General features: G+C 37.9%; 1 long non-coding RNA gene across 2 annotated transcripts in view; it reads left to right on the forward strand.

The window, feature by feature from the left end:
* LOC144367191 (uncharacterized) overlaps nucleotides 1-20,875 on the forward strand; it is a 39,434-nt gene extending 18,559 nt beyond the window's left edge. Inside the window, exons 2-5 of one of the 2 annotated variants that reach the window (XR_013426486.1) lie at nucleotides 1,633-1,875; nucleotides 9,036-9,151; nucleotides 16,455-16,641; nucleotides 20,062-20,875. This is a non-coding gene — a long non-coding RNA (uncharacterized LOC144367191). The remainder of the gene's footprint in view (nucleotides 1-1,632; nucleotides 1,876-9,035; nucleotides 9,152-16,454; nucleotides 16,642-20,061) is intronic. The other variant, XR_013426485.1, reaches the window with a different exon arrangement.
* The last annotated feature ends 5,021 nt before the right edge of the window (nucleotides 20,876-25,896 follow it).

Here is a 25,896-nt window from a genome sequence, read left to right on the forward strand (position 1 = left end):
TTTATAACAAATGCATGATGAGAGATGGTGTCGGCGATCATTTATAAAATAGCATGATGCAAAAGAGCATAACTGAATCCAAATAGAATCAAGTGAAATGTTATTGTATTACATGAGCAACATTTCAACACAGGTCAAATTTATGGAATTTTAAATGTAGGTGTAATTTCTATAGCTGCTTACCATTTTATCTATCGTCTGGGGATATGTGGTTTTCTATATGAATAAAGCATAAAAGCAGACTATAAATAAAATCCTTGCAAATATCTACTATGAAGTTGGTGAAATACGTGAAAACAGTTACTGTATATAGTTTTCCATTTTTCTAAAACAATGACTTCTCTGGATATTTTACAGTTCAAAAATTGAAGATATTTTTCCCTAAAAAAATCTTACTAATAAATCCCTGAATTCATTATTTTGGATGTAAACTGAAATGTATAATATCTGAATCATATGGCAATTCTATGTCTAGGTTTTTGACAAATTACATACTATTTTTTACAGCAGCTGCACCCTCTTACAGAGGCTCAAAGAGATATTTTACATCAAGGCTCATAGTAATATGATTCACAGTTTTAAAAAGGAAGAGTCAAACAAACTCTCCATGGGCCTATGAATAGATGAGCAGAATGCAGTATGTAAATAAAATGGAATATTATTCAACGTTCAAAAAGAATGAACTTCTGATTCTTGCTAGAGCATTGATGAATCATGAATACATTCATTAAGTAAAATAAGACACACACAGAAGGAAAACTTTGTTTGATTTCACATATAAAACTTACCTAGAATGCCAACATTTAAGGAGACAAAGAAAAATAGTTTGTACTAGGATCTGGGCATGGAGGGAGAATGTGCTGCTATTGTTTGCAAGAACAGTCCCTGTCTGTGATACTGAAAATGCTCCAGAGGTGGAAGAGAAATACGGCAGCACAACAGTGAACATAGAACCAATAGAACACTGTGAAGGACAGATTGGCTCACGCCTAGAGAGGGCTTCATGTAGGTCCTCCCATCATGGAAGAGAGAAATTGGATAAAGCATTAGAGGGTATTCAGTGAGGGTGGCAGGCAGCACTACCTGTGTATTAGCAATGGATTCTGCCTGCCTCTGCCCCTGTCCCACGTTGAGATGTAAGCCTACATACATGTATATTAAGACATGTAATCATGTGAAGTTTCATATAAATACATGGACACATATATGCAAGTATGTGAAGAAAATACTTGGGGAATGAGTGTGTGTGTGTGTGTGTGTGTGTGTGTGTGTGTGTGTGTGTGCGGGCGCGCAGGTGTATATATATGTATACAATACAGCAGACACTTCATATACAGAAATAGTGTGTTTGCATATGTACATACTCTATTTCTGTAACACACTATATATAATAGACTATATATATATATATATATATATATATATATATATATATAGAGAGAGAGAGAGAGAGAGAGAGAGAGAGAGAGAAGGACAGAGAACAGATGTAGAGTACAGAATACACAGAGTATATGCATTTTCTCCACTATTTAAGGATGAGGCAGAACAAACAAAGAATACTTTTTAAAATATTGATGTAACTTAGAATGAATGATGCATTTACTGTTTGTGGTTTTCTATGTGTTTGTTTAGAAACAGTCACTTCAGTTTAGAACACATGAAGAAATGCTCACATATTGAAAAGAGGAAGGGGAAAATACCCAAAAACGAAGAAGAGAAGTCTTATTTGCTCAAGTCATCAACATCCCGGTACTACACCATGGTGGTTTCCACCCGCCTATCATCCATGCAATTGCTTATCACTCTGGTGACGGGCATGCTAATACATCATGTGCTGCCACTTAATGGAGAGAATTAACTTAATGCTGCCATGAGGTAACTGAAGAAGTGGATGTTTTTCTTCTCCTATTACTCATTGTCATTGGAGGTGGAACTCACTGGAGGTCTGGGCCCAACTGAGGCCTGGTGGGATTTCTGTTTGTGTGTGAGAACCCTGCACTTTAAAAACTTGATCTTTGCTTTGAACCATATTTGTGCTTGGGAAAGAAGAAGTTCTTATTGCAAAGCATGAGGGCATATAAGATATAACAATCGTCTAACCACATTAAGGTGTTATTTTCATGTAAATGTGTAAGCAATTTGTCAGAAAGTATTAGAGTAAAAATGTTGAAATGAATTTAACCTACTTTTATTTCTTAGTTGCCTTACTTGGTAGAAAAAGAGATTTTCTGCCAATGACTAGTAACTAAAGTCAAACTGACTTTAGTTGTCCCTGTTTCTGACTAATTGCAACAAATCATTCATTACAAAGGAATGTTTTGGAATAAACCTATTAAGGAAATACCATGCTGATTACCTGCTTCTGTAATAGATAATTAATTTGATGTCACTGCTAAAATGTATCAGTGCAATTTATACTCGACAAAGTGAAAGGTGACAGCAAGACTTGCCATCCAAGTAATCACTTCAAGTATTCATTTTTGAAAACTTTATCCTTAGTACTTAGGAGAAGATTTTGTGACTTCAGATTATTTACAGGTGAAGGTGATACAGGGTCTCACTCACAGTAATATGTGGCCAGTCCCCGAGTTTTAAAGGCAGAAAGGCATGTTTTTAACTTCTCTTTTGCATGTGTTACTTAGTAGGATTGTTGAGGACAGAATTCTAAAGGATTTTAAATAATTAAGCAGTCGGATATTGAAATCTGTTCATCTCATGTAACTCTCAGTAGCCTGGTGGAGGGTAGCACATGGGACAATAGCCAAGTTCTAATCTCTCTTTTGTCAATAATAAATGTAAATTTAATAAGTGTAAATCTCTTCATATTAGTTTTCTCATATTTAAAATGGTCTGATTTGAATAAGGTAATCTTCATTATTACAGTTAAGTTTGTCTGAAGGCATTTTTTAGAGGAAAGATAGGTTTATTCCAAAACATTCCTTTGTAATGAAATGACAGGGAAAATAACTCTAAGTACATGGTGCTTAAGTGGAAATTATTTTCTCTCCGTGTGGAAATATAAATCACTTTACGTTTTCTTTTCTTATTTTTTGAATACATAAGCAGACCATTTAGTAGCACATTTCTAATGTGATTAGTTTGTCCTTGGATTAAGAGGTAACACCACAAGGGCCTTAGACACATGTCTTCATGAATATTACCCTATTTTATTTGCTTCCATTAACATAAACTCACAACTCTGCTAGAAGTTCCTGGACAGGCTCATGTGAATGGTGGACAAAAAGCTCTCCCAGCACAAAGCCTCAGACATATGAGCTTTCTGAATATTTCCACAAATTACACATATGACCAAGGTGTTCAATCTGAGAAGGCCCATGTTGGGATTTCTAACTTATAAATTTTTATTAAGGTATAATACTAATAAAACATTTGACCCATCTTAAGATGGAGTGGTGTTATTGATGTATGAGGTAGGTAGTATCACAGTTATTTGGCAGCACATGCTGTTTAATGTGGCTTAAGATTTCATAGTTCCTCAAGGGTGCTGGAAGCATTGGAGAAAAATTCCTGTCATTACCACATTGCTGACTTTGTGTCCTAAACAATATTGTTCAGAATTCTTAGATAACAAAAATTATGGCTCCAGAGATAAAAGGTGAACCTGAATCACAGACCCCTGTTGTAGTTGGCTCTAGGGAATGTATTATATCTTTTGCTAAAATGAGCATCATGTCTCTTGGAAAATGTGTCTGTGTTGCTTTTTAAGCTTGCCTTTATGATTTAGAATTAAATTAATATGCTGTTATTATTAAGCAATTAGCAGATAAATGGCTACTTATGGGGGAATTCCTCTACCCAGGTCCACAGTCACAGAAGGCACAGCCTTTTGAAGAAAACTCATTAAACCAAACACGATGTGACACTATGAAAAGCTAAAACAAATCCAAATAGAATCTGAAAATAACTCCTTTAAACTTCTTTAACGACCCGTACAGGACATTAACTCTCTGTACATCTTGTATCTTGGTTTCAGGAACCCAGAACTGAGTGTCGTTTCCCTAATGAGTGTTTAATGTGTGTTCTCACTTTACAAATGTAGGCTTAGCGAGCAGTACTAAGAGGTTCAAACTCTAAGCAAACTCTTGGTTTCTTTGGGTTCATCTTAAAAGAAATAGAGAACAAAGTTTTTAAACTCTCAATTCACTCTTCTCCTTCACTTTTCTCATGAACTCATGATCCATGATCATAAATTAACATATACTAACATAACCATATGAAGCCTGGTCTCTTCCATATGATATGAATCAAAATAAATCATAATGAGGACCCCAAACTAAATATAATATTTTGATTAAAATGTTTTAGAAAAAGTATTTTAAAAATTAGAAATTATCTTCTATCACTACAATCTTTGCTGGAATTATTAATTCCAATCTTCTTCCTATTAAATTGAGAGATTAATAATGGTCTTCACTCACTTCCTGTGTTGGTGTCAGTGGCCTTGCTTGTTCTTCTACAGAGCTCCTAAACATATTTCTGTTGGGTGAAAGCTCAGACCTGGGAAGGAACGCTTGAGGCTCTGCAGGTGGAAGAAGATATAAGGCACAGTTGGGATAGTAAACATGCTTTATTCAGAGGTGACAGCAGATGCCTGCTCCCTGCCAGCCCCCTGAGTCCTTGCCTCAGTCCTGCTGCAGCAAAATAACCGGGGGGGTGACGAGCAACTTGTGTACATTGATACAGCAGGAGTGGGAGCTGTTTATTGTAGGACAGGAGGGGTATATATACACTGCACACAGCTTATCTTAATTAACATAAACTAGATACAGCAGTCAACCATTAAGGAATCTCCACACTTAATGGCTCACTGGCGTTACTCCACAAACCACTCCCTCTGGCAAAATGCCAGGCGCCATCTTGACTTGTTTACAGACCCTAACAAGTCCTGCCATAGGACTTTCTTTATGTGCAGGCCTAACCAAGAAGGCACAGTGCCAACAGCTTACATGAGGCAGCATGCTCACGAGCTAATGTTTATGACCTTGAGTACACTGAATCAGGGGGTTCATGACCTCGGTACACACAGAAAACATAGCCCCCTGGAAGCCTTGGCAAGGGAGCAAAATATCACTTAGAAACACCAACAATTCAAAGAGTTGCCAGAAACTCAGAGAAAATGAGCATGTGCTCTGTCCATGTAGCTGACTTGAGAATCATAATAGTTATCCCACAAGTAGATGTTGAAAGGGACACAATTCCTCTTATTCTGTTCCCACCAGGTCTGTGTACAAATGAGAGCTTCTCGGTTCCTACAGTCCCGAGTTTTGAAACATTCAGATCTGATAACTCTAACGCTTCAATATTCATTCAGACATTGCAACTATCACAAAGTTTGGAGACAGGAATTGATGGTCCCTGTGTTTACCCCATCTCACTGCGACTAGGTATTTGATATATTATTAAAGAACACTGAAGTGTGGTGTGGAAAATAAGATAAATAAGTAATGATAGATGAAACAAATAGGCAAGAATGCATATTAATCCTAGATACAGCACATGGAGCCTAGTGTGTTGAACATAGAGAGCGATAATGAAGGAAACAAGTTGCCTGTGCCACGTCACTCAGCAGTAGACATTTCCCTATCATGTTGAGGCCCTGGGTTCAAGCCCAAGCACCATCACACACAGAAAATTAATAACAATAAGGACCATATAAGAAACTCAAGGCACAAGGGTCGCCAGGTATTCATGTATTGTAAACTGATTAAACATTGGTGACACTTGTTCTGAAGGTTCTTTACATCCTGTTCCTGAGACTCAGAAAATCTGTGGCCACTCAGCAGGTCATGGTCTAGTTACAGCTAGATAGAGCCTGGGTGTGCTCCAAGCACCCTTTGTCTGTAGAACTGGTTCTCACAGCCATGCTGTTAGTGGGGAAGACTAAGGGAGGGGGGCTCCATAACATCAGTTGAGGATATTAACAAAGTATGAATAGGACATAGAGGTGGAAAATCTGATTAGTAATTCTGATCAAGTAACTTTTTAAACTTATGAATCTCAGAGAAAAAAACTAGCATTTTTACATAGTATGTTAAAAGGCCTAATAATGGGGAATCAACTTTGTTATTTAATAATAACTGGAAGCTCCAGGTAAGGTCATTTTCCTTTTCTGAATAAAACAATAGAAAATAAACATGAACAAAAAAACTTTTTAAAATATGATAGAAAATGAAAATAAAATTCTGCAGGCTCAAAGAAAGCAGCTGTCAATGAAAATGTTTAAAACAGGAATCTCAGGAAAATTTCTGAAAATTATTTGGCATAGCCAAGGAGACAGAAGAAGATAAGATTTTTCAAAACCAGGAGTAAATAACCATTTTGAGAGACCACAAAATCAAAACAAATTTCATTATAAATAAAACAAAAACTGAAAGCCAGGATTTCATATTAGCCTCAATATAAAAAATGAAACTCAAACAAGATTATCACCAAACAGCAGAATCATGAATTATGACCAAATGAGGTTTGTCCTCCAAATATGCATAAGTGTTTTAATTTAATTATCAACTTTTACAATTTCAAAAAAGAAAGCACAAGTTTATCTCAATAGAATTTTAAAAACTCCAGCACCCATTTCAGATTAAAACATAAAATAAAAAATATTTCTCAGCTAGGAAAATGTCCTCAATCTGACCAAGAACTACACAAAATAACTATACAGTTTCCATTCTGCCTAATGTTAAAGTACTGAATACTTCACTCCTAACATCTGGAACCAGGCAAAGGTGTGCTACATTCATCACGCAATTTGAGCCAATGCAATCAAATAAGAGAAACAAAAGGCATCCGGATTGGAAAGGAAGAAATAAAAAATAATCTTTTTTCTGGTTTTATTTAGTGCAGATTTTTCACCAAAAAAATTATATATAAATAAGCACATACAAAATATGTGCAACCATGTCAGTCACTGAGAAAATGAAAAGCCACAATGGGATCCCACTATACCTAATAGAGTAGCTAAACTTAGACTGACTACAAAGAGATCACATCAACTGTTGACAAGGATGTGGCCAAGTAGAGCTTTCATACACTACTGATGCAAATATAATATAAAGGTCATAATTGCATTAGAGCTGTTAAACAATCACTTCTGACCCAACCATTCTAAATCTAGATATTTATCCAGGGAAAAAGAAAGTGCAAGTTCTTAGAAAGTTTTATACAGGAAAGCTTATAGTAACTTCATTCGTAATGGGAAAATCTAGAAATAACTCAATATGTATCAATCAATGAAAGAATAAATAAATTGGGATGTATATAAAAATAGGATACAACTTGTAAAAAAAAATTTAATTTTTTTTGCACCATGGTATAAATAATTATGAAGGGTAAAAAAGGACAAACAAAATGATGTATACTCTGTCATTTCCGGTTCCAGTGATTACAGGAAACTTGATATTGGAAATCAGTCGACAGTGACTGAAGGCAGATCAATGGTTGTCTTGGGATGGAACTTGGGGAGGGGCAAGGAAGAGAGACTACAAAAGACCACACAGAAATTCTGTGGGATAAATGACATGTTCACTCGCTTGTTCATTGCTATGGTATACAAATAAGCCTGCCCATGTATGTGGATGTGTGTTAGTTATGCCTCAGAAAAACCATTATAGTCACCATTGATCTTTACCATTTCTACTATCTTCTAGACAAAGTGGAAAGACCCACATTCAATGCTTCATTTTTCTGACAGATTTTCATTTGATCACTTTCTTAAAAAGCCACAAGGGAGTAAAGTTATAATTTTCTAGCTGTTCAGTTCAATGTGTTACACTTTGATATCTAGACTTTTATGCAAATCATAAGAAAAATAAATTCTTGCAAAGTCCCCTTCTCATGGAATCTCCTCACAGTGCTACTGATGTGTACAGAAGATAGGGTTTGGGATCCACAGCATTGCTACCATAACATTCTGAAACTCTTGCCTCTGCTTTTTCACAATTGGCTTAAACTTTCGATATCTCATGTCACATGACTTAAAAGCTTGGCCTACCTTATACAGGTTCACATCACACCCATGTTGGGCAACTCAGGGGGAACAGAAATTTGGCAGCCTATGATGAAGCATTCAGTCTCTAACAGGGATCAAAATAAAACCAAAAGCACTACTGATAACATAACAGATATTTGCAGATATTCATACATATTTTCAGATATTTGGATGTGTACGTATGTGCAGGAAAACATACAGTATGCTGATATTTGGAAGATCCTACCTGCAGGGCACAGCCAGTCCACCCAGGGTGTGACCACAACAAGGATGAATACTTGGTTCCTTCTGAGATGCTGGAATTTTGATAGGCAGATGATGTCTATGTGCACAGCCCTCAGCAAAACTTGGGCAGAGGCTCAACAGGGCTGCCCTGGAAAAAGACACTACACATTATGTATTTTGCTGCCTAAAACAAAACAAAACATAAAAACCCCAAAGACATGCTCTGTTTAGCCTTTGCTAATGGAAGAGAGTGATGGGAAGGCCATGCTTGGATTTCTTCACACTCCACACTGCGTGCCTTTCCCTACTGATCAAGCCGAGCACCCTTGCTGTGTCACCATAATAAATCTCAGCTGCAAGTAGATGTTTTTTGAGCCCCTAACCCAGAAAGTCAACAGAGGGGAATTATCTAGGAAAGGCTGCCAAAATCTCCATAGGAAATCAGTATCTGCTGCAGATCCTTCCTTTGTCAATCTCTGTTTCTCAGATGACCGTGTTGTTCAACTGGCCCATAAGCTTGCAACGGGGTAGGATTATTTCAAGCTCTTCTTTTACTGTGGGCTTCAAGCAACTCTGTCAGTAAAAGAATCACAATATCATGTCCAAATATGGTATTTAAAATGTGTAGTTCTGAACTTCTTCAGTTTTCAGGATCTCCCAAATAGTCCCCATCATCCCTCATTCTCCAACACCAGAGTGGGTGTTTTGCAAGCACTCACCAAGAAGCTTCTGCAAATCTCATGCTGGTTTTAGTCTGGTTGAACCTCCCTGCATAGACTAATGACCTCTCTTTTTATTCCAGCTTTCAATCTTGCATGGGGTCCTTACTATCATACCATGGAACACATGGAGATGGGAATTCTCTGAGATACAGGACAACTTGGAAGTGCAGCAGGAATGAGGGGAAGTTGGCAAAAGGTAACCCACCATATATAAAATAAAACCATAACCAAATAGTTATTTTTTGTTCTACATAGAGTTTATGTACTTTAACTTATAACCAAGTTAATTAGGAATTTTTTAGAGTTTAAATATCAAGTGAATTAAGATTTCCACATCCAATATTTTACTTATGGAAAAATGTAATATCTAACTTTTTAACTTTCCAAAGTAAAAGCAAAGTAATTAAGAAAATGCATAGATATTCATTCCTGATAGTGTCTGTATAAAATATTCTGGTTTCTACCATATTAGAAAAAGAGAAGATGTAACCGAACTAGGTACCTTGAGACAGGTGTTAAAACAGAATTGTTCAAGATCAAGGTCCAGGAATGTAAATATAAAAGAAATATTTCTACAAAACTTAGAAGGGAAGAAGATTTGTTTGCTTGGGGAGACAGAAACTGTAAGGCTTCTATAATTGTTCTGTTATTTATTGCATAGTACTGCCTTCGCTGTTATTCTGAAGAGAAATTCTTTTCTACCGAGTTTCAAAGTAGGAGGTTGAGAGTTTCCCCATTTTCCCCTTAATCATATTAATGGGACGGCAATCTTGACATCAGCTAGTTACTCTGACTGTGTATTGTGTTCAGCGCCATTAGCTGAGAACTTTCGCCTTACTGAATATGAGGGCTAAGAATTCACAGAAAAGAGTGCAAGTGACTGAGCTACTAGGATTTAAAGACACACTCACTCAACTCAAATTTGCTCCTTAATGGAACATAGAGAAAAAAGTGGAAGCTATCAAGATTTCTTCAGCTAAGATGATTGTGGGCTACATAGCTTTTTTTTTAGACTTTTAAATTTTATATGTCATGAATTAGCTGCTATACAGTTTTATGTGAGAAAAGAGGTGGAAGGGGCTGCTGTGGATATGTCCAAGGAGAAACACAAACAAATTATGTTTCTGCAAATTAAATTATTCCTCCCCAGTATTTTAAAGGTATATCTAGAAAATCAATTATGAAAAATAGCAAAAATTTTGTAAACAAATTCACTTGAATTCATATGTAATAATTTTTAATATTTAATAGAATACTGGAGAATGATAAAATGATATAATTGTTTTAAATGTTTTTTCTTTCAAAAACATAAGAATTCTTGAGGCACCATATCTCAGTTATTTATACTCTTTGATACTGTTGATTTATTACTAGATACATTTCCTTAGCCTCAAACTTAAAGTTTTGTATACATTCCCAGTGTATTCTCTATGCTTTTTTCTTCATATAACCTTCATTGACATCAGAAAGTTCTATTAGATCATTTATTTTTATCAAAATTATATTCTTCCCTTTGACATCATGCCTCTCATTAAGAATGATGAAAATAATGAGGAAAGAGAGAGAATTCCATGTGAAGTTACCTAGTTATCAAAATACACAATTTACACCAAGCCATACAAATCAAGCTAAAGCTTTATTATGATTTTAAAAGTTTTTAAATTTGAAATGAGTAATCAAATTTAATAAATATTTAGTTGAAATATATATTCCTTTAAAATATATAATTATAGTAAAATAAGAAACCAGATGACTCTAATTCGTGTTTTGCTTTGATGTAAATTCTTCTTCTTGCTGCCTAAGTAGCTTGGCTAGAAACATCCTTGACAATGGAGCCAGGAGAGGATGTGGGAAGCCAGCCTTCGTCTGAGTGTCTGCATCCTGCAGTGGGACTCTGTTCCCTGAGGATCTAAGGGGTAGATTTCCTTCCCCACTCAGTGCAGCAGAACCTGTGCCTCAGCATCAATGTGTCTACTATGATCTGTGGCCTTAAGGCACTTTCCTCCCAATTCACAAGAAGGGAAATGTGGTGGCCTTTTCCAAATCTCATTTCCAGGCATCAAGCCTGAAGGGTCACCTAAACTAAGGGATCAGGAGAGATTCGACTGTGAGAGCAGTAGCCAATAAATGGTTCTGCAGGAGCGCTGGAGTAGCTGAATAGAAAGCACATGGGGATGAGAATGAAGCACTCAGGAGAAACCCCAGCAGGATCCAGAGGGAGGATTCTTTGACAATTACGAGGGCGACCCCCAAGTTTTCAGCATGGTGATGTGGGTTAGTGATCGTGGTAAGAGAGAGAAAATAGAGATGAATGAGATTAAAAAATACTCAGAACATGTATCTGTTTATGACAATTTCTCTGACCACTTGTTCACTTATGGAGGTTCTGAGCTTCTTGTGTTGTCAAATACCATGACAGGCAAAATATTTGTATGTCATAGATTTTTTTCATATTTTGTTAGTCAATTTTCTGCTGCTGTGACAAAATACCTGAAAGAAATGATTTTAAGAAAGAAAGATTTGTTTTAGCTTATACTTTCCAAGGATTTAGTCCACAGTTGTTTGATTCCATCTCTGGAAGATTTGGATAGTATTCACCTGGATAAACATCTGGGCCTGTTTTTACATGAAGATATTTTTTCTTTTTCAAATCTAAAGAATCAGTTTGAATTATCTTCTAGGCTTCTCCAGGCTTTCTATTTCTCTTCAGGGAGTTGTTATGGTGTTATTTCTGTTAAGAAAGCCGTGTGTTTGCAGGACCTGGTAATGCATACACATGCAGCCATAGTCCCCCATTCTAGGTTCCATATCTTGGTCTAAAATATCTTTGGACAACTGATTGTGAGCACCAAGTTTGGCATTGTTATCCTCTGCTGCATTTATTCCTTAGGGCATTCAAATCATTTAAGATTTATGCTTAGCTAATTTAATATTTAGCCCTTATTTTTCTCTATATTTATTTTAGCTATATCTTTATTTCATATTATATAAAAGCGTTGTCTGGTTGTTTCAGTTCCATATTATCTTCTTAATTTCCATTATAATTTTGTGACTTATAAATGATTTAGATGCATATGTTAAATGTATGAAATGCATAAAGTTTATTGTTGTATTTTGTTATGGATTTGCATTGATGTTATATTTAGCAATAAGAGGCTCTCAGACATCCTTTAATATATTTTTGCATACCTGAGGACATGTGATTTTATGATTTGGTATTATATTCATGTGTAAAATTTATGCAGTGGTAACTCAATCTCAATTATTCAAATACTAATATGGCACTATTAGTTTATGAAAGTTTAAGAAAAATATTTTGAAAGTTTCATACTGTTGATGAATTTAGCCCCTACACCTTGAAGTTTCCCAGTAATTTATTTATCTGTTTCAATTTCTACTTTTTTAGAATTTTCTTTATGAAATTTTAAATTTTACCATCATAAAATGTATAGTTTCTGATATTAATATAAACATTTTTAAAAGAAGTTCTCCCTTATTTTTAAACCCTACCCTCCCTTGCTTGCCCTTTCTTTCATCAGAGGGCACCCTCTGGGATCACTCCTTACCTGAAGCTTCCAGGATGCGCAGGATGCGCAGGATGTGTGGGCGAGGTCTTCCATTTTCAGTTTGGGGCTCTCTTCCCTGGATAAAAACAAGATTTTTATCCAGGTGATGATTCAACAAATGCACTCATAACATCAAAGATGAGAATTGCATTCAAACAATGCATCATAAAATATACAACAAATTCCATATTGTGAAAAAGTTTTACATTTCTCTGAAGTTTCCAAAGCAATATTTAAATAAATCCTTATATGTGACCTAGAACATGTCTGTGTTATGGAAATAGAACTCCTTGAAATAGTTGAATATTATATAGCAATCACAACTATTATAATTACTATAGCTGGTAAACCCTAGGTCTAGTCCAGAGCCTGCTGGTGGACTGGTGGGTTCAGGTCCCCTCCCAGGCTGTGTCTGGTTCAGTGTTCTAGAGACAGGGACAGGCTGCCAGCTGTAGCCCTTTCTTTTTCTATGAGCATAAGACCCTTGTGACTTCTTTCACTTTTACAGGAATTTCCATATTTTTAATCCTTTTTCCTTACATTTCATTTATTTTTGCTATATCTGGAGTGAGCAATGCATAATGACCTTAAAAGTGAGCTTACATCACCTTTGCTGATAGTCCAGTAAGACCTCATTCATAAACTTTAATCATTTTTGGATATTATAATCAAGCAGTGTTCTAAATAAAGAAAGAGTAACCTCCTAGCAAAAGGTTAAATGAAGAAGCGGCACAAAACAGAATCAGAAGACTCAGGGCAATCCACACAGCTACGTGGTCTAGAGAAATATTTTTATCTCATTTATATGAAAAGGAATTATCTACATAGATTGTTATTTAACAAGTGTATTTTGTTCTATATAGCTTTTCCATGAAGTGTGGAAAAATTGAGAAATTGGTATACCTGCGCAATTTTATTATAATGAGACTATAATTTTATTATAATTAAGTTTCGTGTTTAGTGGTTGCTTAAGCAAACATGATTCTTTCTAAATTTTGAAAAACATACTGGTAAGTTTTCAAAATATGCATGAGTTTGATTTAAAAATAGAATTAGGTTTATTTAATCCAATTATAATCTAATTATAAAATTTATTTTTAAGTAAAGAGGTAAGGCTTCAGTAGTATAGGCCTATAATCTCATTGCTTCTGGAGGCTGATGTAGGAAGATTGCAAGTTCAAGGACAGCCTGGGGGATGAAGAAAAACCTGTCTCAGAAAACAAAAAGCAAACTAACAAATCAAAAATCCAAAAGTTAAGACTTCAGATTTCAAAAACCTCTTCAGACTTCCTTTGTGTTCACTCTCCAGCATAGATTATAAAAGTGTTTTCATTCAAAACATAAGTGCATGAAATTCATAAATTTGGGAACACAGTATGACATATAAAATGATAAGCTAACTTCTTGGGAACTTCATGCCTTCAAAGAAACTGTGTATAGCATATAAATAATTTACACTATGATAATATGCCTCCCAAACAGACATATTCTCAACATAATTTATTCTTTAAAATGAGATTGCCAATCACTGTTTACAGTTGTAGATTGATTCCCTTTTACTTTACTGATTTTTACAATGAGCCAGCAACCATTCAGGTTCCAGCTCTGACACAGGGCAGATTCAGAAGAATCCAATATCGAAGAGCATCCATGTATCTTGACTTCACTAGAATCACCTGTGTCATGTGTGAGGGAGACAACCAATACTCTAAAAATGCCCTGTGAACCCTATCTCAGGTTGGTTCCTGTGTCATTCTAACAGCAACTCCTCTTGTGTGTTGGTGAACCTACTGAGGGATGTAATTGGGTCATTTCCATGCAGAGGACTCACCTAATTGTCCCCTCCAGTGCTGGTCTAAAGGCAGCTTGCCACTGGGACAAGTGGAGATGTAAATGTGAGGGTGGTTGGAGGGTTTTCTTCTAGACGGCTAACCCTTTCTATACCCGCCACCAGTAATTGCACCTGATTCTCCTTTTCTACTTCTTATCCCTGCCAAGGTGGTTATGAGTGTGTGCTCACCTGTTTGCATTCTCATTATCACTTATAAATTAGTCACACCTGGATTGTACCTGGTACCCCACCCACCCACCTCCACCCCTGCATCAAGCCCTACAAAACTCTTTACAGCTGCCTCTGGGGTATGCATGCCGTTCTGAAATCAGTGTGTCCTTCTGTATCTGGGCATCCATGATTGGCACAACTATCCGCTTCTGTGGACTTCTTCAGCTGAAGTGCATTCCCTTCAGTCATTGCTGTTAGGGAATGGTATCAGAGGTGATACAGACCTTCAAAACTTCCTATGATAGATATATTTCATTGGAGAAAAAACACATGAATGCATTCATGTTATAAAATTTCTTACTTTTTTCTAAAGCTAAGTTAAATTTATTTCATTTGTACTTGTTTTTTTGCAACACAGTTCTGTGTTCATTTGTGAGTCTGTAGTAGATTCTTTCTAACAAGCGTCCTGTGGTGACATCTAGTGGTCGTCCTGAAATATGCACTTTCTCTGTGTTCAATTAGCTCTTGATTTATAGGGGCCATCCTGTTGTATATAGTTGATAAAAAGGGAAAAACAAGATTTTTATCCAGGATGATTCGACAAACGCACTCATAACATCAAAGATGAGAGTTTCATTCAAACAACAAATCATAAAATATACAACAAATTTTATAATGTGAAAAAGTTTCACATTTCTCTGAAGTTTCCAAAGCAATATTTAAATAAATCCTTATGTGACCTAGAACATGTCTATATTATGGGAGTAAAACTCCTTGAAACAGTAGAATATTATATATAAATTATACCTATTATAATTATTATATTTTACATCATTACTCATAGAGTTTTGTCACATGCCAATCACTCATTGTTCTTGGCTCTCAGGATATAACTGTGAACACAATACACAAATTTCAGGAATTATACACAAGTTAACAGCCTCTACTAGTGCCTGACACACAATTTCTACTCTTTTTAAATAAGAATATATTAATTATAATACAGAATACTGGGTTTTATTGTGGCGTATTCAAACACGTATGTAGCATTATTTGATCAAATTTTTCTCCCAATACTTCTCGTTCTCCTTCCCCATTCCTATTCACTGGATTTCCTTATTTTACCTTAATAATTTCTCTTCTGTTTTCATGGAGGGTTTTGGTGGTTTTTTTTCTTTTGCTTTCTAATTTTTGCCTATGAGAGAAAAACTTACGGCCCCTGTCTTTCTGAGCCTGGCACACTTCACTTAACACAATGCTCTCCAACACCGTCCATTTTCCTGAAAATGGCATGCTTTCCTTCTTTCTTATGACAGTATAAAGCTCCATTGTGTATATATATCACACTTTCCTTATCTATTCATCTGTAGAAGGACACCAAGGCTGACTCCATAACTTGGCTATTGTGAATTGTACTGCAATAAATATGGAATGCATGTGTCTCTAAAATATGTTATCATCAATTATTCTGGCTAGATACCAAGGAGTGGTGGAGCTGGATCTTATGGTAGTTCCATTTTCAGTTTTTTGAAGACCCTCCAAACTGATTTCCATAGTGACTCTACTAATTTACATTCCAGCTAACATTATAAGGGTTCTATTTTCCTATAATCACAAGGATCCTGGAAATGACTGCCCTCACCAGAATTTATTGTTATTTGTATCCTTGATGATTGCCATCCTGACAAGAGTGGGATGGAGTCTCGGTGCGATTTTGATTTGCATTTCCCTGATGGCTGAGAATGTTCAAACATTTCATATAATTATTTGCCATTTGTACTTCTTTTTTAAATGTCTGTTTATTTCATCAGACCATTTATTGACTTGGTTATTTGGTTCTTTGGTGTGAGTTTTTTGAGTTCTTTGTATATTCTGGACATTAATCCTCTGTTGGAAGTATCACTGTCAAAGACTTTCTTCCTGTTCTGTAGGTTCTCATCACACTCTACTTTGCAAGGCAGAAGCGTTTTAGTTTGGTGCCAGCCCACTTATTGGTCTTTGGGATCAGTTGCTGAGCTATATGAGTCCTACTAAGGAAGTTGCTGTCTACCCCTACGGATGGAGTGTTCTCCCATTGTTTTCTTCTAGCAGTTGCAAAGACTCTAATTTTATTCCAAGGTATTTGATCTAATTTGAGTTGACTTTGGTACAGGTAAGAGATAGGAATCTACTTTTAATCTTTTACATATGTATATCCAGATTTATCTGAACCTTTTTTTTAAAAAAAAGAGGCTGTCTCTTCTCCAATGAACGTATTTTATTCAGCTCTTTTGTCACTGTGACCACAAAGATCTGACTAGAACAATTTAGAGTGAAAAAAAAGTTTTTTTGGCTCATGGTTTTGGAGGGTCAGTCCACAGTCCAACTCCACAGCTCTGGGCCCAAGGTGAGGCAGAATATCATGGCAGAAGGAATTGGCAGAGAGAAGCAGCTCAGGATATGGCAACCAGGAAGTAGAGAGAGTTCAGCTCCCCAGGGACAAAATACAAACCCCAAAGTGACACCCCATGTCCTACTTCCTCCTGCCACACCCTTCCTGCCTACAACTTCTGACCAATCAATCCATGCCAGTGGATTTATTCACTGATGAGGTTACACTTCTCATCATCTTATCATCTTACTGATGAAAATTCTTGTATTTTCTAGCATGTGAGCTTTGGGGGGATACCTCATATCTAAACCAAAACAAAATGTTTTTGACAACATTGTCAGTATCAGATGGCTGTAGCAGCATGGGTTGTCTGTGCATCATTCATCCCACTTTATTGGACTTTGTGTCTATTTCTGTGTCAGTAACCAAGCTGTTTTCATTACTATGGCTCTCTCATGGAATGTGAATCAGGTGTGATGATGTCTCCAACTTTACTCTTTTTGCTTTGGCTAGTGTAAGGTCTTTTGTTCTCTCCTATGAATTTTAGGATTGCTTTTCTAGTTCACAGAAGATATCACTGGTCTTAGAATAGGAATGTCTTGAATCTGCATATCATTTTATGTAGTATGATATCTTAACAAAATCATTTTAGCTCACCCATGAATACTAGAGATCTATCCATCCTCTGGTACCTTCTTTCTTTGGTGTTCTTTGCTTTTCCTTGTAGAGTTCTTTTAACTTTTTCTCTACATTTATTCCAAAGTATATTTTTCTTAATCTACTGTGAATGGAATTGTTTTTCTGATTTCTTTCTCACCATATTTGTTATCGATGTAGAGAAGAGCTATTGATTTTGTTTTGATTTTGTTACTGCTACAATGCAAAATTGATCTGCTTTAGAAATCTTTTAGTGGAGCTTTTAGGATATTAGAAGTATTTGATCAGATCATCTGCAAATATAGACAGTCCTGCTGCTTTCTTTCCTATCTGTATCTCTTTAATTTTCTTCTCTTTCACAATAGCTCAAGCTAAATTGTGGAATGCAATATTGACCAGGAGTAGAGAGTGGATAACATGGTCTTGTGCCTGATTTTAGGATTGTGTTCAGATTTTTCAGTTCTGTATTCTGGGGGCTTTGGGTTTGTCATATACAGCCTATATGATGTTGAGTAAATGCCTTCTGTCCTTAATGTCTTCCGGGTTTTTAATCACTCATTTGCAGTTTTATCAAACACATTTTTCTGCATCTATTGAAATAATTTTGTTTTCCTTGATTCTATTTATTTGGGTTATTCCATCTATTGATTTGCCTATGTTGAATCATTCTTGTATTCCTGGAATGAAGCTAATTTGTTCATAGTGCAACACAGCTAATGCTCTTTAAAGACTGCCTGATGACTGACAGTTGCATAAATGAACAAATTAATGAACCAAAGCATCATCTTTGAGTTCTTTCCAGATCATTTCATCTGCCATGGATCATGTCCAATTTTGTACATCTTGGGGTCTAAACTCTGATGTTGTTGTTTTTGCTTTTACATTGTTTTGATTAATACCCTGTCTCTCCGAGTTTTTTACTTAATATCTCCTAACATATGATTACACAATATGCCATTCAGTTACCCCTGTGTAGAAAATAACCATACTGGTGCTGATGGCAAACATTTCAGTTACGTCCCTTGTCTGAGCAGCACCAAGTTCATACTGGCCATAATTTCATTTGACCACCACAGTGTCTCTGCAACACTTCCCTGGTGCATTTGAGGTGTCGGAGGCACAGTAAGTTACTAACTTCACACAGTCTATACAATAATATGGACCTAAGGAAAACCCAAACTTAGTTTGGTCTCATGCAAAACTATGTAGTCATTAAATTCTACAGTAAACAGCTTCATCAGCACTTCACATGTCCATAATTATGGTGTGCCCAATGGTAGCAAAGATCATAAGTTTTCAGATAAGTAAAAATATATTTGATATTCATATTTTTCTTTAGCAAAAAATCATTCCAGTAGTTATTTTTGGTATTTATAATTGTATCACTTTTGTCAAATTTGCCAATAAATTCCTACAAATACCAAATCAAACTCAACTATAACTAAAAAAATATAGTCTAATTAATGTTTTAATTAAATTTTACACTTTCTTTTTTCCTTTAAAATATTTCATCTGTTATAATATTCATCTATTTATTTCACATTTGAGAATAATTGGAGATTGTCTTCCTTTCTGGAAAATTATTTGTAGTGTGATGGATTTACTTAGTATTTTGCCAAACTATATAAGGAAGTGAAAATGTGCTTAATGAAAATGGGATATTTCCATCTTATAAAATTTGCTTAATATTAAGGAAATTTTACATAAACCAAGTAATATACCAATTGGTATATTACATGTACCAATCCTTAAAATAAAATTAAATAAAAAACTCAGTACTCCAATCATCCAAAAGAGAAGAATTCATTTTTATTGTGTAGAATAGATTGATAATATTATAAATAACAAGTTCTGTCATATGTAATTGATAAGAATATGTAAGCTGAAAATATTTCACTAACTCATTGAATTGTGGAGAAGATACAGACAAGTTCATTTATGGATTGAATTATGTTGTTTTGAAATATGGTGAGACGTGAATTATAATGCTGAGAAAAATCTCCCAGGTTCCCAGTGGGATCGTCGGTGTCTTCCTGATGCCAGGAAAGTGGGACACCAAACCAGTGCTATTAACAGGGAGCAGAAATAATGGGCCCAAAGTGTGGTGACTTAGAATCTTTTACATACGGGCGTCATGAATGTGAACACTAGGCAAAATGAAAAGCTGTGCCTTTACAATTGACTGTTATGTTTAACTGTTAATCGTTTGAACAATTCACTGGAAGTTTTCTGAATTTTCATTTTGTTATGTTCAAACGTAAAAAGTGACTTTTTTTAGGAAATGAAGACCATACAGAAAGGCCTGATTTTTCTTCTACTGAGTGCGGGGTCTCTGGTCTACTGAGAGTTGAGTTTTGAGCATTCTATTACATACAGATTGCCAGTTTTCCCAGCATCATTTTTTAAAGAGGCTATCTTTTCTCCGATGTATGTTTATGGTGCCTTTGTGTAGGATGAGACAATAGTATTTATATGGTTGTGTCTTTGTGTCTTCTATTCTGTTCCATTAGAGGCCCAACTCACCAACATGTCAGCTTGAAATTGAGTTCCTCAACAAGACTCCTAAAGTAAAAGAAGTTAAGAATCAGTAAATTGGATGATATCAAACTGAAAAGCTTCTTCACAGAAAAGGAAACAATCAAGAACGTGTACAGAGATCCTACAGATTGGGAGAAAATCTCCACCATCAGTATCTCAGATAAAGCATTAATATCCAGGATATACAAATAACACAAAAAACTCTATTCCAGAAAATAAGATCACCCAATGAATAAATGGGCAAAGGAACTGAACATGTACTTCTCAGAAGAAGAAATACGAGTGATCAAAAAAATATATGAAGAAATGTTCAACATCTCTAGCAATTAGAGAAATAAAAATTAATACTACACCACCTCACTCCAGTCAGAATGGCAGTTCAAAAGAATACAAGGAACAATAAATAACAATTGGGAAATGAAAGGAAGGGGGGGCATAGGAAAGACAGTAGAATCAACTGGACGTAAATTTCCTATCCTTGTATTTGTATGCACAGCCAGGTTAACTGTACATCATGTTTGACCACAAGAGTGGGAACCTACACAGAATAAGTTATAGTTTATGTATGTATAATATGTCACAATACATTCTACTGTCATATATAATATAATATATATATATATATATATATATATATATATATTAAAGACTGTAGAGCATCATTACCTGGGCTTTATCATTTGATGATGTATTTACAATTTTCTATATGACATATGAGCACTAAATATAAGCTAATATAAACTTGATGAATTTTTTCATTGTACTTTGTCAACCACATGAATTTCCCATTGTGTGTCTGTGTCTGTGTGTGTGTGTGTGTGTGTGTGTGTGTGTGTGAGAGAGAGAGAGAGAGAGAGAGAGAGAGAGAGAGAGAGAGAGAGATATTCTGGGGATGGAAGTCAGGCTCTGGCAAATGCTAGGCAACTGTGGTACCACTAACCTCAATCCCCAGCCCCTGATTTCCCATTTTTGAAGCTGGCTGTGAAAACTTGCAGTCTTTTTTTTTTTTAAAGAGAGAGTGAGAGAGGAGAGAGAGGAGAGAGAGAGACAGAGAGAATTTTTAATATTTATTTTTTAGTTCTCAGCGGACACAACATCTTTGTTGGTATGTGGTGCTGAGGATCCAACCCAGGCTGCACGCTTGACAGGCGAGCGCGCTACCGCTTGAGCCACATCCCCAGCCCAAAACTTGCAGTCTTTAACCCTAGAATTAGATATTACCATTAATAGCTATGCTGAAGATTTCATCATCAAATTTGCAAATAGAAATAAACAATAAAAATTAGTTTCCAGGGTCTTTTGGGTGGGGCTGGGAGAGTCATCCCGAGAAAGAGCCTCCTGGTCCTTGACGCACACCCGGGAGATGTGCAGGGGCGAAGGCTGAGGCCGTGAGAGCCACCGGAGAGCACCCACCTGGAGCAGCACTGGGGTGGAACCGTGGCTCCCTGACCTGGCCCGATGGCCATTCGGCAGGGAGCTCTGCTGTGAGGACTGGGAGTTGTGCCAGGGACCCACCTTCTGCCCACGCCAAAGGCAAGGAAAGGCTGGCTCTGCCTGCCAGGTGGTGAATGCTGGCGATGGGCAGAGACCTTGCCTGTGACCTGTAGCCGCAGAGGCCACGTCGTGCTGCACCGAGGTGGGTCTGAGTGCGGTTTGTCCATCCTCAAACAGCTGGAAATCCCTTCCCCAGCTGGAGGTGTTAGGATGGTAAAACCAATGTGCCTATGGTGTTCAGAGGTAGGACTTTGTGGGATTGCTATGTGCCAATTCAGGACCCTCTAAACCCCACTGCGGTGGGAGATGCTGATCATAGAGAACTGAGTCTGCATGGGGCAGGGCCATGTGGAAGACCTCTGTACCTTCCTCTTAATTTTGCTTCTAAAGAAAAACAAGCCATTTTTAATATATAAATAGCTGCAGTGAAGATTCTGTTAACAAATTTACAAATAAAAATAAGCAATAAATAATATATGTATATATACATGTATATTTTATACATACACACACATCCTAATAGAAAGTTAATAAATACACTGTCTTTGATGATCCTATTTATGGCAGTAAAATCTTCCCCTCTCTAACTCGGAGAAAACATTCCATTTTCACATTTTTTTGAATTTTTTTTTAAGACAAGTATTTGCCGTGTGGATAGGGCTATGGACTCTCCCCTTGACCACCAGTAGTCCTAACCCTCATCAGCTCGTTCAGCAGTGATGGGTGCCAGGCTCCTGGTGCCTGGATGGATTTGGCTACCCTGGGCTCCGGCTCTTTCTCCTGCCAAGTCGTTGAGTTGTATCTCTGATCGGGATCTGCAAGTGGCGTGATGGAGCTTGGCCTCCCCTTGACCTGGCTCTTGTGCAGGTCAGCAGGGCAACGATCTGGGCCATTTATGAGCTCCTGCAGGGGTCTGTCTGTGGGTGGAGGCAGTCCTGGCTGAGCCTGAGCTCCAGCAGGGGTCAGCCAGTGGAGGAATGGAACATGCCTATCTTTGTCTGGGCTCTGGTGCAGGTGTTCGAGGTGGACCTGGGCTTGGACAGAGCTCTGAGCTCTGAAGGGTGTTTTGCCTGTTGGTGAAGTCAGTCGTGGCAGTCGTGGGTCAAGCCTGAACTCTGGTGGAGGTCTGGTGGTGGCCATATGTTTCCAGGGCTACCCTGTGCTGGGGCTCCTATGCACATCTGCAAGGCTTATCTGGTCAGAACCTGAGATCTACTGGGTGTGTGTTTGGGGGGGGGGTCGGTCGGTGGCTGGATGGAACAGCGCCTACCTTTTCCAGAGCTCCTGATCTGGTCAACACGATGGTTCTGGGCCTCATATGAGCTTGAGACGGGTTCTGCCTGTGGGTGGAGGTGGTGCTGTGTGTGGCCTGAGCTCTGCTCTGGGCCTGCTTGTGGCAGTTGGTCCCAGTCCTACCTTAGGCCAGGCTCCTGTGCCTGTCAGCAAGGATTATCTGGGCTGGGACTGAACTTCAGGGACTGTCTACAAGTGGGCAGAGTCAGTCCTTAGCTCTGGTGGCAGTCTCCTGGTGACTGAATGGACTTGGGCTATCCTGGACTTGAGCTTTGTCTCCTGCCAGGTCTTTGAGTTGGATGTGGGAAGAGCTGGAGCTCTGGTGGGGTTCTGCAGGTGGCAGGATGGAACTGGACCGCCACTTACCCAGGTTCCAGTGCAGGTCAGTGAGGCCAATTAGGGCCATGTATGAGCTCTGGCAGGGTTCTGATTGTGGGCCAAGTTGGTCCTTGGCTCAGCCTGAACTCAGGTGGGGGTCTGGTGGTGGCCATATGTTCCCAGGGCTACTGTGTGCCCAGGCTCCTGTGCACATCTGCAAGGCTTCTCTGGTTGAATTCTGAGATAGAGCAAGGATCAGTTGGTGGAGGGAAGCACCAGGGCCAACTCTGGGATTCAGCTGCCACTCAAGTGAGGCTGAAATGGACCAGGATTGGCCACCAAGGCGTGTCTGTTGGTAGGCAGTCTGTCCTGGTCCAAACCTGAGCTCTGGAGGGAGCTGCTAGAGGGTGGAGTCAGTCCTGGGAAGAACCTGAGCTCTGGGGACAGTCTCAGGTGAGTGGATGGACTCGGGCTACCCTGGGCCCCTTCTCCGGCTAAAGTCCTTAGGGTGACTCTGGACTGGATCAGAGCTCCTGAAATGGTCTGCCGGTGGGCAAAGACAGGCCTGGTCTGAGTCTCAGGTCTGGTGAGGGTTGTCCAGCGTTGGTATGGACCTGGACCTACCGTTTTCCGGGCTCCATGCAGGTTCACAAGGCTGATCTGGGCAGAGCCCGAGCACCAGTGGGTGTCTGCTGGTGTGCACAGGTGGTCCTAGGCCGAACCAGAGCTCAGTGCAGGTCTCCCAGTTGAGGGGTGGACCTGGGCCTACCCTGTGTCTGGCCTCCCGAGCAGGTCGGTGGGGGAAGATCTGGACTGTATATGAGCTCTGGCAGGTGTCTGCAAGTGAGTGGAAGCATTCTTGGGCTGGGCCTGAGAATCTTGCTGTTGGTGGGATGAAACTGGGCTACAGTGAGCCCTGGCTCCAGTGAATCGGGCAGGTGTCTCTGGACCTTTATTTTATTCATTTGTTTGTATTTGGTACTGAGAATCAAAGCCAATGTCTCACACGTACTAGACAAGAGCTCTATCACTGAGTCACAACCCCAACCCTATTTGCTGCTTCTCGACCTTTAATCATACCATCTTTTGGTTCATTCATGCATTTGAATTTTAACAAGTAGCTATTATGTGATATCACTAGCAATGCTTCCCAAGCTGGCCCCAAATGAGACCTAGATCCTCAGCTGAATTACATTCCACACATCCACGTCACCTCTGGCATAGGTGCAGAAGAGAGAGGACTAAGACATCATCCATGACTCTCAACTTTAGGGGAAAATTGTTTTGAAGAGGTAAAGGATAAGGGGTCACTTGACAGATCCTGCAGAATGCAGAGCAGGTATGTTTTTGAATAAGGATTTATGTATTTATAAAGTTTGTTTATTTCCTTTTTGCCAGCAAAAATTTACCAGTGATTTTTTTTTTTTTTCGTTTTCTTTTCAGAACGGGGATCGAATGCACAGCTTGGGGAATGGGAGGCAAGGGCTTTGCCGCTGCTTTCCCATTAAGCTGCTTCCCAGCCCATTCATTCATTGCCAGTGTGGGAATTCGGAGCTGCATTTATGAATGAATCTACTATGAATATTTCAAAAAAGACTGACCAATGGCGTTCGTATGTGTCCAATCCAATTAGCATAACTTTGGGCCAATAGCATTGGTACTTCTTTCAAGTCCTAATTAGCATAAGTTTGGACCAATAGCATTGGACCAAGTGCTATATAAACCCTTGGAGGCCGTTTTGGAGAAGAGAAGCTGCCCAGACCTTCAAGATTGGAGCGCTGGATGTTTGCTTGAGTTCCGCCAGAGTTCCATGGAAGTTGCAGCCTGGTTTGGTTCCCGGAGATGATTCTTCCACTTCCAAGAGACTGCGGAAGAAGAAGAGATGATTGAGAATCTGCTGGGGTCTGCTGTATCACTGGATGGAATGGCGCGCCATGAGGAGCTAGGACCCCTCTCTGCTGCAGAGGCTTCCCCACCCCGTGCGCACAGATCCTACCTACCAGCAGAAGCCATGGATTTTCATCTTGGAACTCTGGTTTTAAAGGTATTGTTATATGCAAGATATATAAATATATATTTAAATATATTATATGTAATAGGTATATAAATATATAATATTTACAAATATATAGTATCTATTATATATCATGTCTATTATATATTATAATATATATTATATATTCATGTATTATATGTAAATATATAAATATTGCAATTTTTAAATTTTAATTTCTATCAGTAAAATTATGAGATTCATAAAGAATGGAAAATTATTTCCCACAGTTCTGGAGGTTAGAAGCCAGAAAAGTCTGTCCCAATAGTTGTGTCATCATTTGGCAGAAAAGTGGGAGAGACTAAATTCACTCTTAAAAGCCCTTTTTCTTTCCATTCATTCGAAGTGGATTTCAGTGCTATCAAAATGTTTAAAGGAACCTAGGAAATATTTCATTTCATTAGTTTTATTTATTGGTCATTTTTAGTTATAAAATCCGTTTTTTAAAATTTTTTTAAGTTGTAAATGAACCTTTATATTATTTTATTTATATTTGGTACTGAGAATTAAATCCAGTGCCTCACACATGCTAGGCAAGTGCTCTGCCTCTGAGCCACAACCCTGGCCCATAAAATTCATTTTGATATAGTCCATATTTGTATAATTAGACCTTATCTGTTTAGAGTTGCATTCTTAGGATGTACATGGT

This window comes from Ictidomys tridecemlineatus, chromosome 10 (genome assembly GCF_052094955.1).
Source record: "Ictidomys tridecemlineatus isolate mIctTri1 chromosome 10, mIctTri1.hap1, whole genome shotgun sequence".
NCBI classification, from domain to species: domain Eukaryota; kingdom Metazoa; phylum Chordata; class Mammalia; order Rodentia; family Sciuridae; genus Ictidomys; species Ictidomys tridecemlineatus.